Here is a 19,181-nt window from a genome sequence, read left to right as displayed (position 1 = left end):
ATGGATCCAGATGTCTGCCTTTTGTAACCACCTCCTGGTGACCACGTCTTTGTGGTACAGCTAGATACAACTGACTTTACTTGCCCCACAGACTTCACACCCTGCGTGGACTGTGCATATATGCCACAGTGACCACCTCTCAGTCACAGTGTGACTCCATGGAGCCAATGCCTGCTTGCTTTAAATTCACCAATTAGAATTCCCCTTGAGCAACCAGCTTGGGTAGCACCTTAGACTCCAATACAGGCTTTGGGCCACAGGCCCTTATCTCTCTCCTGCTCCCTACCTGTTTTCTGTTGGCCCAGGGAGGCATGTTATCTTCTTCTCCTGGATCTGTGAGTAATATTCTGCTTCTGTTGTCTTGTGTGTTCTATTGTGCTGCCTCCTCTGTGTCTTACTTGATGAGCATATCCAGGCCCAACTCTCTTAGAGGGTGGCTATCTTGATTAGAATAAACTGGACACAGATCAGACAAGAGTCACAAGGGTGTCTGCCAGTATAAACAAGTTCCTGTGAAAGGGGTACTTGGTCACATGTTGGACACTTGGACATTAGGCCATTCACTAGGACAAAGAAGTATCCTGTGGGCCTGGTGTGGTGGCTCATGCCTCTAATCCCAGCACTTTGGGAGGCCGAGGTGGTTGGATCACAAGGTCAGGAGATCGAGACAATCCTGGCCAACATGATGAAACCCCGTCTGTATTAAAAATACAAAAATTAGCTGGGTGTGGTGGTGGGTGCCTGTAGTCTCAGCTACTCAGGAGGCTGAAGGAGGAGAACCGCTTGAACCCAAGAGGCAGAGGTTGCAGTGAGCCGAGATCACACCACTGCACTCCAGCCTGGGGACAGAGTGAGACTCTGTCTCAGAAAAAAAAAAAAAAAAAAAAGGCATTCTGTGAAAGGTTCACTGTAAAGATCAACCCATGCTGTCCGGGCAGGGCTACAATTTATAGCCATTCTCCAGAGACAGAGTTCAAGACCAAATTAAATGAAAAAAATCACAACATGTTGTCCATGCTGCTGATCCTCAGGACAAAATGAGTAATAACAACATGTTGATGGGTGAATGGAGACCCCTTTCTCCTGGAGGATCACTTTCCTCCAGCAATAGGAAAAGGAACGGCTCTGGTTGCAACTGAGGCTTAGGTCTAAATGTTGTTCAAGAGATGGCTTCTCTAAGCTTACATTCTTCAGTCAGCTTCATCAATTTAGACATACTTGAGAACTAAAAGATTAATAATTTGATTCTTAATTGTGAAAGGTATTTACTCCCTAGTTGCCATAAATGGCTAATGAAAAATATAGGTGGATTGATAATTATTTACATTTGAGGAATAAAATATATTAAAAGGCTTTTAATAAAAAAGAGTTAACACCCCACTTTACCACCAAAGATATGTGTGACTCCTAAATTGAAAATACATCTCAGGGCTAACTTAGTGTTTTTTACAAAGAAGGCCTAGGAATAAAGAACACAGATGATCATTTAAGGAGGAAAACCATTGCATTCATGGTCATAATTTTTAAAAAGTCATGAGTAGGTGGGTTTGAACACCATGTACTCCTTATTAACAAAGATCAGACATTTATTCAGCAAACATTTATTTGATGCCTACCATGAATCAGAATGTACAAAAGTACCTACAATTCAAATAGGAGCCAGATCCTAACGTCTAGAAACATACCAGCAAAAAGATAAACAATCCTATATAAAATGTAAATATTTATTGAAGAATATTGAGTGGGACAGCAGTAATAATTAGTAATTAAAAAGTATGTTACCTTTTCAAGATGATTTGCACATTAGTTCATTAACCCCATTGTGAGAAAAATAAATCTTGAATTTCTTTTAATAGCAAGAAAAATGAGGTCAAGCAATTGTGTGATTTACTTATAGCAACCAAGAGGGTAAACTAGTGTTAAAAAAATTATCCAAAACTTGGAAATCGGGATGAAACAGTATGACTATCCAATATAATATAGAATGTTGTATATAAGGCCCACCCAGGGATTGTTTTATAAAGTGAATGTACCTGTGACTAACTTTGCTATATTACTATCTGATTAGAGTCCAGGTACTGTGAATAACATGCTAACTTACAGATTTTTATTTGATAGAAATGGCATCTACAAAGGATATGGTTTAACTGTCCTGTAGGACATTGAGCAGTTTGTATTTAACATCCCACTTAACCACCCCTGGCCTCCAAAATGCCTGAAAGTAAACAGTTTCTCAAAATGGTCTTTGAAGGAGCTTTATCATCTTACTGGCTCCCTTGTTAATGACAATATATCTATGACAAATATCTATATTTGTGTGAGAATTACTTTAACATTTTTTGAAAATTATACTTCAATACTAGGCCAATGACTCAGAAATTTATTGAACTTAATAATTATGACAATTATCCTTGGTCAGATAGTGGAAGGTGAAAAAGAAAGTTTTTTTTTATAATTAAAAAAATTAAAAAATAATATGACAATTAAAATGATATTATTAGTCTGAAGTTCAATAAGAAAAATAAAGTTTCTTGATTAATTGAGCAACCACTGATTACCCTTTGTATTCTTATAGCATTGTCTGCAACCCTAATTGTTTATTTAATATAGATTAGTGACTTTTTATTATATAATCTCTCTTCCTAACCACATTTTAAAATATCATACTTGTAGGCCAGGCACGGTGGCTCATGCCTGTGATCCCAGCACTCTGGGAGGCCAAAGCAGGTGGATCACCTGAGGTCAGTTCGAGACCTGCCAACATGGCGAAACCCTGTCTCTACCAGAAATACAAAAATGAGCTGCTCGTGTTGGCACTTGCCTGGTCCCAGCTATTTGACTTGGGAGGCTGAGGCATGAGAATCGCTTGAACTTGGGAAGCGGGGGTTGCAGTGAGCCGAAATCGCTCCACTGCACTGCAGCCTGGGTGACAGAGTGAGACTCCATCTCAAAAGAAAAAAAAAAAAATTATACTTGTTTCCATCCTTCAGGATGCTAAATGAGTAAGCATGGTAGATTCTCAATATTTATTTTGTAAAGAAACTGAATGAAATATATAAGGCATTATTGTGCACAAAGCCAATATGCCCAACTTGGTATTTACTGAGTAAGTTTTAGAAAATTCTAACAAAATATAACTGGCTGTAAGGGAACCGGAAAAGAGAAATGGTAAGATTCTCATGCTTCATACACATGTAAGTTTATATGCCCCATCTTGTTTTAAGAATAATTTAAGCTTTCAAGAACAAACAAACAAAAACTTACAAATATATGTTGCATGGTAGCATATATCAATTAAAAGCCAAGTGAAAGAACAAAGAAAAGAAAGTGATTGGCTCAACATGATACAAGTAACCAGGGTTCCAAATGAAAAATTGATCACAGTGAGGGTAAAAGACTTCCTAGGTTTACTGTGGCTATGTACATAATGATAAGGAAAGCTAAAAAAAAAAAAAAGCAACAGAATAATTACTTCTTGACTTTCGAAATCATCATATTGCTGTTAGAACAGAAACATTCTATATAACTTTTTTCTCTGTCCTTCTAAGCCCTATATCAGTATATACAGTAAATTACATTCAATATATATTATTAAGTTACTAGGCTTTTGTGATCCCACAGTTTGTGGAGGTCCCATTTATTCCTTTAAAATAGTTTAGGAGATAAAGGTGACTGGACAGAAGAACATTTGTCAAATGGTCTCACAGTACTCACAATAAAATCAATCATTCATAAGCAGTCAAAATACTCTTCCAAGCCTTATTTTCAGAAGAGCTTAACATGCTGTACATAGCTATCAAATATGAAACATTCACAGCCCTAAAAAAAAGATGATAGGCAACCCAAGATATCAAGCATATTTAATTAAACAGACTTCATGAAAAATTCAAGTAAACAATTGTGTTAGAGCTAGCAGATAACCTTGTATAGTCTTACTCATTTGATGTTCATTTGTTCACAAAGACATGGTTTTTCTTGTGGTTTGTTATAATGCCAAGTTGCATGCAGGGAACAATCATAACAGTTTTGCAATTTAGCTAAATATTTGTACAGCTTTATTATAATGTTGGTTTTTGTGAATCTATTGATTAAATACCTCTCTTGCAGCATTTGCTTAGTTTTTCTCCTTTTATGTCACAAATGGAGTCAGCTCATTATTCTCACAAATGCTAAAGAAAAATAACACTGGTATCTCAAAACAAAAGAGACTTCAGGAATGATTCAGGATTCAGGGTATCATTTACTATCATACTGTTATACTTCAACCCAAAGCAGAGACTTAACCCCCATCTTTACCCAGCCTTAATGCTCTCCTGATTTTGCCCTACAGGACCATGTTGGGGAACTGTTTGAAAAATGATGAAATGGAGAAGATAATTTGTGCATCCAGTTGAAAGGTAGGCAGATGAGAAGTAGTGTATGTATGTGTGTGTATTCATATATATTTATGTTACATTTGCCTGGAATGTGAAGAACCAAGTTGATATCATAGTGGGTATAAAAGAGTGTTATTTCCTGACCGGGCACAGTGGCTTACACCTATAATCCCAGCACTTTGGGAGGCCAAGGCGGGTGGATCACTTGAGGTCGGGAGTTCGAGACCAGCCTGGCCAACATGGTGAAAACCTGTCTCTAATAAAGATACAAAAAATTAGCCGGATGTGGTGGAGGGTGCCTGTAATCCCAACTTGGGAGGCTGAGGCAGGAGAATTGCTTGAACTCGGGAGGCAGAGGTTGCAGTGAGCCGAGATCACACCATTGCACTCCAGCCTGGGCAACAAGAGTGAAACTCTGACACAAACAAACAAACAAACAGAGTGTAATAGTGTAGATTCTGGTTAGAAAGATAAGATACAAATAAGAAAAATTATCAACCATGATATGGTTTGGATTTGTGTCCCCACCCAAATCTCATGTCAAATTGTACTTCCCAATGTTGGAGGAGGGGCCTAATTGGAGGTGATTGGATCATGGGGGCAGACCTCTCCATTGCTGTTCTCATGTTAGTGAGTGAGTTCTCACAAGATCTGGTTGTTTAAAAGTGTGTGGCACATTTCCCCTCTCTCTCTTCCTCCTTCTCCAGCCATGTAAAACGTGCCTGCTTCCCCTTTGCCTTCTGCTATGATTGTCAGTTTCCTGAGGCCTCCCCAGCCATGCTTCCTGTGCAACCCATGGAACTGTGAGTTAATTAAACCTCTTTTCTTTATAAATTACCCACTCTCAGGTAGTTCTTTATAGTAATGTGAGAATGAACTAATATAAACCATTTGATAAATCAAAGTCAATCATTTGATTTGAAATCCACGGAGAACCTTAGAAAAATCACCTTGCTATCAGTGTTTGTGTTGATAGAAACGTTCTGTTATTAATGACCTGTCTTGCAAAAACATTGCTTACAAAGTTTGAATGAAGTTTTATTAAAAGTTAGAAAGATTCATGGCCTGGGCAATATGGCAAAATCCCATGTCTTTACAAAAAATACAAATACAAAAATACAAAAAAATGCCAGGAATGCTGGCTTGCACCTGTAATCCCAGCTACTTGTGAGGCTGAGGTGGGAGGAGCACCTGAGCTTGGGAGGTCAAGGCTGCAGTGAGCCGAGATCACACCACTGTACTCTAGGCTGGGAGACAGAGTGAGACTCTGTCTCAAAAAAAAAGTTGGAAATGTTCATTAGATATAATAACAACAGTCTATTTTTTCAATATTTCATTCACAGGATAAAAAATCTTCAGCATGTTCCAGAGTAGTACTCAGTTAGCCAGCTGCACTGACCTCTGCCACCCAGGTCCCTTTGCTCTTATGGCAATATCCCATCTCTACCATCTCATCTCATCTCCTGGTGACAGTCATTGTAGAGTCCCTATTGACTACACTATCCTCTGCTGGTGTAGCCCAATATTTCCTTGTCATGCCTTTCTTTTAGGCATCTAGCTCATCAACAGTCCTTGGGGATTTATTTAACATTTAGTGAGCATCAATATTGCCAGGCACTGGTGATAGCCACTTAGCCACTTTAGATCTTTTTAAGAGAAACATTTAAGATTTCTTTTACTCCAGTTGTCCTTGCAGTTTTAGTGCTTGAGGTGCTAAAGGAAGAACTTTCACGAAATCTTGCCACTTGGGTGCCTGATCTATTGGGAGCTCCTTCTGGGACTAACCCCTTGTTTTATAATTCAACCCCATCTACAAACATTGTATTCAATAGTGTGGTCACTGTAACTCCAAACACCACTCATCCTAAATCTTACTATGGTGCAGGGTTCCAGATTAAAAACCCAGAGGAGAGGGCCATATGGCAAGTAATAATAAGGGTACAGTTTGAAAAGTACTAGCTCCTAAAAGATGGGCCTTGAGAAAAAAGCAAAAGGGGCAATAGGTAAGAAATATAAAAAGGGCAATGCATCTCGGTAAGAAATATTAAGAAACATTAAGAGAATGATGTTTCATTTCATCTAGAAGACAAACTCGGCAAGATTTCATGAAAGTTCTTCCTTCTCTTTCTATTTATTTAAGAATTATACTTCAGAAATGGTTGTCACCAAGACCCGCAGTAACATGTATATTAGATTTTTTTTTTTTGAGACAGTCTCACTCTGTCACCCAGGCTGGAGTCCAGTGGCACGATCTCGGATATATTTGAATGTTTTAAGAATTTTTTTTTTCTGATTTGGCTTATAATAATGGGGACTGTTTTTGCCAATTAGGTAATATGTAAGATACTTACAAATAGAATGAATTAAATATGAAGCTCTGAGGTTTCAACAAAAGTATATTTATGGAGAACAGTATGGAGGTTTCTCAAAAAACTACAAATAGAACTACCATATGATCCAAGAATCTTACTACTGGGCATTAATCCAAATGAAAGGAAATCAATATATCAAAGAGACATCTGCACCTCCATGTTTACTGTAACACAATTCATAATAGCCAAGATATGAAATCAACCTAGTTGTCTAACAACAGATGAATAGATGAAGATATGCTGTAAAAACACCATGGAACATTATTCTGCCATGAAAAAGAATGAACTCCTGTCATTGGCAACAACACAGATGGAACTGGAGGATATTAAGTAAAATGAGTCAGGAACAGAAAAGTAAACACCTTATGTTCTCAATCCTATATGGAAACTAAAAAAAGTTGATTTCATGTAAGTAAAAAGTAAAACAGAGGATATTAGAGTCTAGGAAGGGCAGGGAGAAGAGAAGGATGGGGGAGACATTAGAGGATACAAAATTAAACACAGGAGAAATAAGACTAGTGTTCTATAACACTGTAGGAAAATTATAGTTAATATAAAGTTTCAAATAGTTAGAAGGAATGTGTTAGCCCATTTTGCATTGCTATAAAGAAATACCCAAGGCTGCGTAATCTATAAAGGAAAGTGGTTTATTTGGCTCACAGTTCCGCAGGCTGTACAAGCATGGCACCAGCATCTGCTTGGCTTCTGGTGAGGCCTCGGGGAGCTTACAATGATGGCAACAGCATATCACATGGCGAGAGAGGGAACAAGAGAGGGGGAGCAAGAGAGGTAGTGGTGGGGGTCCCAGACCTTTTTTAACAACCAGATCTTGTGGCAACTCATTACCGTGGGCAGGGTACCAAGTCATTCATGAAGGATCCTCCCCCACGACCCAAACACTTCCTACCAGACCCCCACCCAACACTGGGGGTCACATTTTAACATAAGATTTGGAGAGGACAAATATCCAAACTATATCAAGGAGGATACTGAATGTCTCCAACACAAAGAAATGATACATGTTTGAAATGATGGAGATGCTAATTACCATCATCTGATCACTATACATTACATGTATGGAAAAATTACTATATATGCCATAAATATGTACAATTATTACGTGTCAATTTAAAAACTTTATAAAAAATTTATAAAATACAGCAAAGTTGATGGAAAAAATCACGCATAGTCTTACAAACACTAAAATATTCTGATATTTAGAAAAAAATTCTAACATTTTAAAATTTAGTCTTTTTGATTTAATAGTTATTTGAAATGTATATGTTCCATAAGCCAATTTTAGTAAAAATCTTCAATAAGCTAGGTTATAAACTATATTATATATAATATGTGTTTGTTTGTGTGTGTATGGCATGTATACTATAAACGATATACTGAAAATGTATCCTTTACAGTATACATGTATACTGTAAAGGATACACTGAAAATGTATCCTTTATAGTATACATGCTTAAAATTTTTTATACAATTTAAGGCATCATTTAAAAATATTCAAGAGAGTATATCATTTTAAAACATTCTTTTAGAGAGCACATTAATAAAAATATTTGAAGACTACTGTCCTAAAAGGCCTCTCTCCTCTCAATTTCCACTTCAGTTTTAGGCTTTGGAAGTGAATTGCTATAGAGGCTCTACTCTCTGAGGAGTGAGTGACCAACTATGGTTTTTCTGACTTGTTACCAAGAGGCTAGGCAATCTTTTCCCCAAGAAGCTACTTTCTATTTCCCCTGGAGAATGAGGCATATAACCCCTATATTTACTTAGGCCTAGAACTGGAGGCTAGTCTTACTAACATAAAGCTGGTTTTCCATACCTAAGTTTCCTAAGCTGCATAGAAGTTGGCAAAGTCAGGGCTCACAGTGATTCTTTTAGTCAAGCAAATATTGCATTGGATATATTTATATAAAAGATGTTGTTTATCTGAAATGCACTTTAAACTGAGCATCATATATTTTTATTTGCTTAATCTGACAACCCTACAAACAGATCTGCTAAATATCAATACTATATTTACTGGTTGCCTGACGGCTGTATGCTATTGAAAGGCAGGATATTTTGTTACTATGGTTGTAGTTTTACTAGAATATCCAAAGGGACATTTCAACAATTTTTTTTTTTTTTAGGGAAAAGTAAATAAAGGCAAATGTTATAAGCTCCAAATAATGCTTGTATTGGGGGAAGGAAAAGCAGTGATTTTGTTCTTTCACAGCAAACTCTTTGCCTTTCCATGAAGAAGGAAGTTGAAAGGAAGTTCCCTGCTAAGCTGTTCAACTGTTGATCATGTTCCCCCACATTTGCCACCATATAAGAGGTTCTACAAAGCTCCTTGAGAGCTTTCAGCCACCTCCTAAGTCCCTGATAAATTGGTGAAAACAGCCAGCCTTCTAATTTAATTGCCTTGTTAGTTTGCGTTTCTCAGATGTCAAAGCAATCAATCTGATACCAATGCTTTGAGGCCCTAAGCTACAGTTATAGATAGCTAGGTTTATACGCCAGGTCTGGGCTGTGCAGTTGCCACGTGGAATATCTCTCTTGATTTTTTTTTTTTTTTTTTTTTTTTAGACGGAGTCTCACACTATTGCCCAGGCTGGAGTGCAATGGTGCGATTTCAGCTCACTGCAACCTCTGCCTCCTCGGTTCAAACGATTCTCCTGCCTCAGCCTCCCGAGTAGCTGGGATTATAGGCACATGCCACCATGCCTGGCTAATTTTTGTATTTTTAGAAGAGACAGGGTTTCACCATGTTGTCAAGGCTGGTCTCAAACTCCTGACCTCAGGTGATCCACCTGCCTCGGCCTCCCAAAGTGCAGGGATTACAGGCATGAGCCACCGTGCCCAACCACTCTCTTGGTCTTTCTAAACAGAAGACAAATTCAGCAGGAATCTGTTTGGGCATGATGATTGTGATACACACTTTTTGTTACCCCTCTTATCTAATACTTACAAATGGGCAAATGATAAGCTGAGCTCTTGTAAGTCTCAGTATGTTAGTTTTCTAAGCATATGGGGTTTGCTTATTAATGTGTCTTTTTTTTTTTTTTTTTTTGAGACAGGGTCTCACTCTGTGGCCCAGGCTTGAGTGCAGTGGCACAATCACAGCTCACTGCAGCCTCAAACTCCTGGGCTCAAGTGATCCTCCCACCTCATCCTCCCGAGTAACTGGGACTACAGGCGCACAGCCCCATGCCTGGCTAATTTTTGCGTTTTTTGTAAAGACAGGATTTCATCATGTTGCCCAGGCTGGTGTTGAACTCCTGGAATTAAGTGATCCTCCAGCCTCAACCTCCCAAAGGGCTGGAATTACAGGCGTGAGCCATTGCACTCAGCCTATTAATGTATTTTTAAAACTGGGCCTTAGGAGAACATCAACTACATTGATAATCATTGATTTCATGAGACACTAGCATCACTGGGCTAGCCTTCTTTGATTGACTTTCCATTTAATTAATTAATTAGTTCATTTACAGATTTAGAGCAAGTCTCAGAGATATGTACTTATTCTCAAATTTATTTCATCCAGCCCAATGGTAGTCTATTTTCTCCAATTTTTGAAGGATTTAAAAAACAAAGTATTGCATTCAGGTTTTAGCTAAGGTTGCCTTTTAAATTAATTTTATTATTTTATTTTGGCTCTCATAAGAAAGGAAAATTATGAGACTGTCCAAATACTTTGCTTTTATTTTGTACCTAGTATAGGTAGATTGCAATGAATACATTTGCTTCTTTTATTTCTTTATTTTAGGACAGGGAATATATTTTTAGTTCTGATTTGGGACAAAAAGACTTGTTTCTGGATTTCAGGGTGTTTGTGGACATTAACAGATGGTTTTAGCAGTTCTCATCCTCATTTTCCTGGCCCTAGATAATTGACTAGTCCACTAAATAGTCTATTTTGCTGAAAATAAACTGAACAAATAGTTCCATATAAAAATACATTTGGCCCGGCCGCCCCATGGTCTGGGAAGTGAGCAGTGCCTCTGCCCGGCCGCCCCACCATCTTGGAAGTGAGGAGCACCTCCGCCAGTGGCCGCACCGTCTGGGAAGTGAGGAGTGCCTCTCCCAGCGGCCCCACCGTCTGGGAAGTGAGGAGGCTTCTACCAGCCGTGACACTGTCCGGGAAGTGAGGAGCGCCTCTGCCCGGCCACCCCACCCTCTGGGAAGTGAGGAGCGCCTCTGCCCGCCGCCACACTGTCTGGGAAGTGAGGAGTGCCTCTGCCTGGCTGCCCCACTGGGGAGTGAGGAGGGCCTCTCTCGGGCTGCAGCACTTTCTGCAAAGCGAGGAGCGTCTCTGCCCAGCTACCCCACCGTCTTGGAAGAGAGGAGCACCTGAGCTTGCAGTGAGCCGAGATCGCGCCACTGCACTCCAGCCTGGGCGACGGAGCAAGACTCCGTGTCAAAAACAAAAAAAAAAGGAAGTGAGGAGTACCTCTGCCCGGCCGCCCCACTGTCTGGGAAGTGAGGAGCACCTCCGCCCTGCCTCCGCACTCTCCGGGAAGTGAGGAGCACCTCTGCAGGGCCGCCCCACCATCTTGGAAGTGAGGAGCATCTCTGCCTAGCCACCCCACCGTCTGCGAAGTGCGGAGCACCTTTGCCTGGCCGCCACACCCTCTGGAAAGTGAAGAGTGCCTCTGCCCGGCCGCCCCACCATCTCCGAAGTGAGGAGGACCTCTGCCCCGCCGCCACACTGTCTGGGAAGTAGGAGCCCCTCTGCCCCGTGGCTCCACTGTCTGGGAAGTGCAGAGCGGCTCTGCCTTGCAGCTGCACCATCTGGGAAGTGAAGAGTGCCTCTGCCCTGCCGCCATGTCACCCTCCAGGTGTGAAGTGGCAGCCTTGTGTGTGATCTTTCTGCCCTCCCCAAGTTTGCATCTTTGACAGTGAAGTTTACTTTTAAATTGAAAAAGATTGAAAAAAAAAAATTGGAAACCGTTGTGATTTTTTGATTTTATAAAGCAAAGTCTTTGAAAATGCATCATTCAGTTGGCTGTGGGTAAATCACGAAGACCATTTAACACTGTGATTACAAGGAAAATAGCATTATATGACTGCATACTTCATTTGTGTCATCATGCTAAATGAAATAGTTGTGCTATAACCTTGACAAACTAATTCACATAATTCAAAATAACAAGATGCTACACTTTTGCTGGATAGTTGCCAAAAAGATGATTAATAGCCATGGATCTTGTGAGATAGCTATCTAATATGGTTTCTTCTATGTTGATATGTTGAAATTAAGAGTGATTTGATATTAAAACAAACAGACCATGTTTGTATCTTCAACCAGATAATGGTTGAAAATGATCCTCAATTATCTCCCATAAGCTTAAACTTAACCTTTCTTTATGCCCTTCTGTTAAAAGTCTGTGCTGATCTATCTGGTAAAGTCTGTGTAGTAGTTTACTTCAAAATATTTTGGTATGTGATGTTTGCGAGGGTTTTAAACTTAATCTACAACCTGGGAGCCTTTGGGTAAATTTAAGGAACTACGTAGTGATCCACATTTCAGTGGTAGCAATATTAAAAGCAAATTTTCATTGGCAAACTGAGTTATGTTTAAGACTTATGGTTTTGATATAGTTAGAAGACAACTTTTTAAAAGGTAAAATTGTACTTCTCATACAAATATAAAATGAACACATGCAAATACATTTTAATACATTAATTAATGTAAGAGACAGTAAAATGTCACAACCAGTTCAAAAGAGAATTTATAGAAAATACATATATAAATACAATACAATCAGAAATACAGATTTTTTTTTTTTTTTTGAGATGCAGTCTTGCTCTTGTCACCCAGGCTGGAATGCAGTGGCATGACCTTGGTTCACTGCAACCTCCACCTCCCAGGTTCAAGCGATTCTCCTGCCTCAGCCTCCAAAGTAACTGGGATTTTTTTTTTTTTTTTTTGTATTTTTAGTAGAGACAGGGTTTCACCACATTGGCCAGGCTGGTCTCGAATTCCTGACCTCATGTCATCTGCCTGCCTCAGCCTCCCAAAGTGCTGGGATTACAGGCGTGAGCCACTGCACCCAGCCAGAGATGTTTTAAATAAATGCAGACATAGCCAATATCCATGGAATAATAAATTATTGAATTCTTCCCCACGAAATCTGTTTGCATTGTTATGGAGTCATTGGCATTACTGTCTGATTTCTACAATTTAGCTATAAGATAGTTGAAAACATAATGAAAGATACAGACAGCTAACTAGGCAGAGTCCACTAGACAGAGGGTTCAGCAATCTTTTTTTGCCCATTTCAAAGAATTTCACCATTTCTCCAGCATGAATACAATTTCAGTACTATAATACCCTTCATATGAACCAGGAATAAGAATACAGCAGGCATTCTTATTTCAGTAATGAGAGTAGATTTTATTGAACTCATACTCATTAGATAAAATTATAAACTCTAGAAAAAAAATTGTAAAACAATGATTTGAAGTCATTGGAGAGGAAATGGGAGGGGAGAAGTAGGCAGAAACTGAAGGGGATTTGGCTCTTGAAAGAACAGAAATGTGTTGAGTAAGAAATATATTTATAGGAGTTTTCCCCCAGGGCACTTCCAAGACCTCTAGCTAAGGTGGCTAAAAAATTAAGTAGTCTTATTGGTTTTCAGGATCAAAGCATGAAGTTCCAGGTTGTAGAGTAGCTGGAAACTGAGAGATGATATTTCAGAAAAGAAAGAGGCATAGAAGAGACACCCCCAAATATGCACACACATTTCCCAAAGGGTCCACTCTTAAGTGGCACAAACCAGGGGCTTGACTACAAAGAACCTGATGAAAAGAAACAACTTAAAGACTAAAAATGATGAATAGAAATTTTAACTTCTACTCAGTCCATGGAAAACAGAGTTTTGAGTTTGAACTATGCAAAGTTCAAAGTTAGAGGAGATTAGTAAGCACATTGTGTTTTCCATTGAAATGGCCACTTCTTAGGAGTAACGACTATGTCCCTGGACTATGAATTTTTCATAAACCTAAGAACAAACTCAAAGTAAACCACCCTAACAAAGTAAAAAATCAAACTTCCACAAGTTCATTAGACTATTTGTGAGAACAAAATCAAGGCTCTTCAAAATAAGAAAACCTAGAGTCTCTACAACACATCTCCAAAACACCTAAGACATAATAAAAATTAATAGAAATGAGAAGAAACATGAAAATATAACCACTGACAAGAGAAAAAGTAGATAATAAACAAGTTATCAAGATGACCTACCTGTTAAAATTAGCAGACAATGATGTTATTACATAAATGTATATGTATAATATTGTTATGTTACATATACATTACATGAATATGCTTAAGAGCATAAAGATAGTCACAAAGAATAAATAAATGGGAACTATCAACAGAGAAGTAGAAACTATAAAGAAAAACCAAGTAGAATTCTACAAATGTAAAGGCTAATAACTAAAATTTTAAAAAAACTGTGAGTTTAGTAGCAGTTGGAAGATGAAAAATTATTGGATTAGTAAAATTGAAGACACATCAGTAGAAATTATCCAACTGATAAACAGAATAAAATATTTTTAAACTAGATTATGGTAAGAATTGCACAACTTAGAAGTTTCCTAAAGAATTATACACTTAAGAGGATAATTTTTATAATATGCAAATTGTACTTCAATAAAGTTACTTTTAAAATAACAGAATACAAAGGAAAGTCTACAATATTTGGGAACTAAAAATATACTTAAAAATAACATGAATCAAAAAAGAAAGCACTAGAGAAATTTAAAAATGTTTCAAACTAAATGATAATTGAAAGAAAACATATGAAAATATTCAGAATGCAGACAAAACAGAATTTAGAGAAAAATTTATAGCTTTAAGTAATTGTATTAGAAAACAAGGAAAGTTTACAATCAATGCTTCAAGCAGCTACTGTTCAAAAACTGAAGAAAAAATTAAACCTGAAATATGTAGAAGAAAGGAATAATAAAGATCAGAGCAGAATCAATGCAATAGATAACAGGAATATTAACAAAACCAAAAGTTGAAAAGATTAGTAAATTACCTCTAGCTAGACAAAAAAGAGAAGACACTAATTGCCAGTATTAGTTATAAAAGTACTCTTACAGATGCTACAGACATCAAAAAAGGTAAAAAAGAGACTATAAATAACAACTTGAATGAATACATTAAACAAATGAAATGGAAGAATTTCTTGTAAAACATAACTTTGCAAAACTGACTTGTTTTAGTCTGTTTTCATGCTGCTGATCAAGACATACCCAAAACTGGGCAATTTACAAAAGAAAGAGGATTAATGGACTTAACAGTTCCACATGGCTGGGGAGGCCTCACAATGATGATTGAAGGCAGAGAGGAACAAGTCATGTTCTACATGGATGGCAGCAGACAAAGAGAGAGAGCTTTTTCAGGGAAACTCCTGTTTTTAAGACCATCAGATCTCACTACCATGAGAATAGCATGGGAAAGACCTGCCACCATTATGTAATTATCTCCCACCAGGTCCCTTGCACAACATGTGGGAATTATGGGAGCTACAAGATGAGTTTTGGGTGCAGACACAAAGCGAAACCATATAATTCTGCCCCCAGCCTGTCCCAAATTTGATGTCTTCACATTTCTAAACCAATCATGCCTTCCCAACAGTCCCCCAAAGTCTTAACTCATTTCAGTATTAACTCAAAAGTCCACAGTCCAAAGTCTCATCTGAGACAAGAAAAGTCCCTTCCACCTATGAGCCTGTAAAGTCAAAAGTGAGTTAGTTACTTCCTAGATGCAATGAGGGTACAGGCATTGGGTCAATACAGCTATTTCAAATGGGAGAAATTGGCCAAAACAAAGGGGCTACAGGCACCATGCAAATCCAAAATCCAGCTGGGCAGTCAAATCTTAAAGCTCCAAAATGATATCCTTTGACTCCATGTCTCAAACTCAGGTCACACTGATGCAAGAGGTAGATTCCCATGGTCTTGGGCAGCTCTGTCTCTGTGGCTTTGCAGAGTAGAGCCTCCCTTCCAGCTGCCTTCACAGTCTTGTGTTGAGTGTCTGCAGCTTTTCCAGTTGCACAGTGCAAATTGTCAGTGGATCTTCCATTCTGGGGTCTGGAGGATGGGGCCCTCTTCTGACAGCTCCACTAGGCAGTGCCCCAGCAGGGACTCTGTGTGGGGGCTCCAATATTTCCCTTCTGCACTGCTCTAGCAGAGGTTCTCCATGAGTGCCCCACCCCTGCAGCAAACTTCTGCCGGGACATTCAGGGGTTTCCATACATCTTCTAAAACCTAGGCAGAGGTTACCAAACCCCAATTTTTGACTTCTGTCCACCCACAGGCTCGACACTCTGTGGAAGCTGCCAATGCTTGAGGCTGGCACCCTCTGAAGCCATGGCCCAAGATGTAGCTTGGACCCTTTTAGTCATGGCTGGAGCAGCTGGGACACAGGTCCCTAGACTGTACACAGCAGAGGGACCCTGGGCCCAGCCAATGAAACCATTTTTTCCTCCTAGGCTTTGGGCCTGTGATGAAACGGGCTACTGCAAAGGTCTCTGACATGCCCTGGAGACATTTTCCCCATTGTCTTGATGATTAACATTTGGCTCCTTGTTACTTATGCAAATATCTGCAGGCAGCTTTAATGTTTCCTTAGAAAATGGGACTTTCTTTCTTATCGCATTGTTAGGCTGCACATTTCCAAACTTTTATGCTCTTTTTCCCTTTTAAAACTGAATGACTTTAACAGCACCCAAGTCACATGTTGAATTCTTTACTGCTTAGAAATTTCTTCTGCCAGATACCTTAAATCATCTCTCTCAGGTTCAAAGCTCCACAGATCTCTAGGGCAGGGGCAAAATGCTGCCATTCTCTTTGCTAAAACATAACCAAGGGTCACCTTTGCTCCAGTTCCCAACAAGTTTTTCATCTCCATCTGAGGGCACCTCAGACTGGATTTCATTGTCCATATCATAGCATTTTGGTCAACACCATTCAACAAGTCTCTAGGGAGTTCCAAACTTTCCCACATTTTCCTGTCCTTTTACGAGCCCTCCAAACTGTTCCAGCCTCTGCCTGTTACCCGGTTCCAAAGTTGCTTCCATATTTTAAAGTATCTTTTCAGCAACACCCCACTTCTGGTACCAATTTACTGTGTTAGTCCATTTTCATGCTGCTGATAAAGAGATACCCAAAACTGGGCAATTTACAAAAGAAGGAATTTTAATGGGCTTACAGTTCCATGTGGCTGGGGAGGCATCACAATCCTGGTGGAAGGCAAGGAGGAACAAGTCACATCTTACATGGATGGCAGCAGGCAAAGAGAGAGCACTTGTGCAGGGAAACTCCTGTTTTTAAAACCATCAGATCTCATGCGACTTATTGACTATCACAAGAGTAACATGGGAAAGACCCACTCCCATGATTCAATTATCTCCCACTGGGTCCCTTGCACACACGTGGGAATTATGAGAGTATAAGGTGAGATTGGGGGGTGTGGGATACAAAGCCAAACCAAAGAGAAAAGCAAAATCTGATCATTCTTATAATGTATTTAAAATTGTAATGTATAATTTGAAACCTTCCCATATACAAAAGTGCTATATCAGATTGATTCACTGGTGACATCGTTAAAAACATCTAAATAAAATAAAATACCAATTTTCACAAACTTTTTTTCTCACAAAGATGTTATATTAAAAAGTTGAAGAGATATACCATGTTTATGGATAGGAATACTCAATATTGATAAAATATAAAATCTTTCCAAATTAATCTGTAGATTTAATATAATTCCCAATTATAATCTTAAGTACATTAACAAAAGACATTTTTATAGAAACTGATAAGTTGATTCTTTTTTTCTTTTTTTCGAGATGGAGTCTTGCTCTGTCACCCAGGCTGCAGTGCAGTGGCATGATCTCAGCTCACTGCAACTTCCACCTCCCCGGTTCAATCAATTCTCTTGCCTCAGCCTCCTGAGTGGCTGGGACTACGGGTGCTTGCCACAACATCCAGCTAATTTTTGTATTTTTTAGTAGAAACAGGGTTTCACCATGTTTGCCAGGCTGGTCTTGAACTCCTGACCTCAGGTGATCCACCTGCCTTGGCCTCCCAAAGTGCTGGGATTACAGGTATGAGCCACTGTGCCAGGCCCTGACAAGTTGATTCTAAAATTCAAAGGAAAAGGAAAAGCTACTTAAATAGACAAAATTGTATTGAAAAGAGAACAAAAGACTTACACTACTTGATTTTTAAGACTTAATATATAGTGAAAAATCTCAACCTTAGCACAGATATTTTGGCCAGATAATTTTGTGCATGTGTGTGTGCATGTGTGTGTCAGAGCTGTCCTCTGTATTACATGATGTTTAACAACATCCCTGGCCTTTACATGCAGGTGCCAAAAGCACCTCCCACTCAGTTCAACAACCAAAAATGTCTGCAGTCATTGCCTAATGTACAGGGAGGGCAAAATTACTCTGCAGTTGAGAACTAATGTTATACATCTATGGTCATGGGGACAGTGTGATATTGGCATAACAGAAGACAAGAAGAATAATGGCATAGAATACAGAGTCCAGAAATAGATCCACACATGCACAGTCAATTTATGCATTTGACAACTAATCAAGGCCAGCACTGGAAAGTAAAATATATTTCCAATAAGTGGTTCTAGAATAACTAGAAATCAATATATAAAGTAAATTTTGCTGCCTAGCTCACTCTGCATATAAAATTAATTTATAAAGGGTAATGTCAGCAAGATGGTGGACTGGGAAGCTGTAGATCTTGTTTTTCCTATGGAAACATCAAATAAACAAGGACATACTTACTAAAATGTCTTTACTGGCCTTCAGGAAACCAAAGATCATAGAAACAAAGTGATATCCAATCAAGAAAAAGCCACATTCAAAACACTAGCAAATTTCATGGCATTTTTTACTTGCTCTAGCCCCAATATCTCCCTGGTGTCACCTGGACCAATTCCTTGTTCTTTCCCTCAAAATGGAAGGAGCATAACAAAACTTCTTTGTAACATTCTGGTCTTTGAGCTGCTCCAGGTGCTGGTTTTGGTCTCACCTGACTCAATGCTCAGGTGGAGTAAAACAGCATAGCTTGTTTCTAAGGATGAAAGCCATGAAAGGAAGTGGTGGGTGCTATAGTGCAAGAAAAATGCAGGGAGATTGCAGACCAATGGACACCTGGGGACAAGAGATTATCGGCAGAGGAATACAATAGAAATCTAAGCCTCTGAGAAAAAGCTGTGATGAGATACCTATATGATTTGAATGTTTGTTCCCTCTGAAACTCATATTGAAATTTAATTTGCATTGTAACAGTATTAAGAGGGTAGGGCCTTTAAGAGGTGATTAGCTGCAGGGCTCTGCCCTCAAGGGTGGCATGGGGGCCCTTATGAAAGGGTAAGTTCATCCTCCTTTTTCTC

Source organism: Pan paniscus, chromosome 6 (genome assembly GCF_029289425.2).
Source record: "Pan paniscus chromosome 6, NHGRI_mPanPan1-v2.0_pri, whole genome shotgun sequence".
Classification (NCBI taxonomy): domain Eukaryota; kingdom Metazoa; phylum Chordata; class Mammalia; order Primates; family Hominidae; genus Pan; species Pan paniscus.
This window is presented reverse-complemented; position numbering follows the sequence as displayed.